The following is a 1,850-nucleotide window of genomic DNA, read 5'->3' on the forward strand; positions in this document are numbered from 1 at the left end:
TAGTGGGTAGCATTAGGAATTAAATCTTCCAAATACTGGAATAGCACAGTTGCTGAACGTAATGCGTGAGTTACCAGAACTTCATCATAGTACTATGTAAATTCGTCGATTAATATGCTAAACTTTGAAAAAAAAAACACTAAATTTTCATTTTCCGAAATACCTTACAAGGGGAAAAAAATCGTTTGAAAATCGATATTAATGAAAAGGAAAAAAATTAATTGGATGCTGCTTTATGTTTTATGAGAATATTGGCTTGCATCAGGATATAATAAACAAATTAAATGTATTTATTAATTTTTTAAATATTGTAAAAGGAATGCTCGTTTCGAAATGGTTTTTCATAGTCTTCTCTTTGTTCATGACCCTGTAGCAGTTGAGTTCATTTTAAAATTATCTTTTAAGTTGCACAGCTTTCTCTCTCGACATATTTTTATCATAATAACATTCATATCTAGGATACATTACTGGAACAGTACAAGTTCAATGTAGTATAATCCGGAGGTAGATTCTGTGTCAGTATATTTTAGGATAAAGCACACACAACTGAGTTAATAGGTAATTAGTTATACACTGTGAGGAAAAAATATAGGATAGTTCATCATTTCGGATCGTGTACCTTCGTCAAGAGACTGTGATGAATAAGTAAAGAATGAATTGTTCAGTAATAGACCTACTGTAGATGAAAAGTGTTGAAAAATGGACGGCTGAAGAAGGATTATAATGAAATTGCATGGCTTAGTGTTTAGAGTGTTGCATTCATAATCATGAGGTAGTGAGTTCGTTTCCTGGACCAGGCTGTGTACTGTGTTCTTGAGCAAGACACTTTATTTCATGTTGTTCCAGTTCACTCAGCTGTAGAAATGAGTTGCGATGTCATTGGTGCCGAGCTATATCGCCCGCTGCCTTTCCTTTTGGATAACATCAGTGGCATAGAGAGGGGAGGCTGGTATGCATGGGCGACTACTGGTCTTCTATATACAACTTTGTCCAGGTTTATGCCAAGGAGGGGAACATTCTAGGTCCAATCCAATTGTCATTCATGACCGAAGCTGGTCTTTAGCATTTTAATCCACGATGAAAGAGAAGTTTCGCAGAAGACAAAAATAAATTTTGAAAAAGGAGAAAATAAAGTGAAAGAATAAAACAATATTGAAGAGAAATTAATGAAATATTTTTCTGAATAGTTCGGCAGATTCAGAAAACAATGTGGAATCCATAACATTGGGACTGTTTGTGGAAGTTCGAGTCAGAATGATAGTGCAACAGACAGATATACGACCAGAACATTTTTTTATTAAACGTAGTAGTTACGTTGGCGGTAGTAATGTTGAAATTATTTATTCATTTATTACCTTTGATGAATTTTGATGACTCGGGATTGTTCTGGAAGCGAAAGATTAATAAAACTTTGTTGATGAAGAAATTAAATTGGTAACTTGACGTTATAGGGACAACAACAGAAATCACTCAACTTAGCTTTCACCAGATAATGTCGATAGCAGATGACGAGAATTCTGGAGAATTGCTTGATTACAATGATGTAGCCTTAAATGAGGAAAGCATTTTAATTTAATTTGTATTTTTCTTTCAGGTTTTGTTTTATTCTTTCACTATTTATTTTTTGTCAGGTTTCTGTATTTTTGTTATTTCTGTGAAGAACGAGATTTTACTGCATTAAATCGAATTATAAAACCCAGTATTCGAATATTTGTAATCAGTTATCAACCGCATAATATCAAGAAACGAATTATCCAAATACACACTAATTAGGATTTTCAAGCATTTTTTTCTTTTTCTTTTTTTCTTTTCTTTTTTTTTCTTTTTTTTTTTTTTTTTTTTTTTTTTTT

Source organism: Octopus bimaculoides, chromosome 9, assembly GCF_001194135.2.
Source record: "Octopus bimaculoides isolate UCB-OBI-ISO-001 chromosome 9, ASM119413v2, whole genome shotgun sequence".
Classification (NCBI taxonomy): domain Eukaryota; kingdom Metazoa; phylum Mollusca; class Cephalopoda; order Octopoda; family Octopodidae; genus Octopus; species Octopus bimaculoides.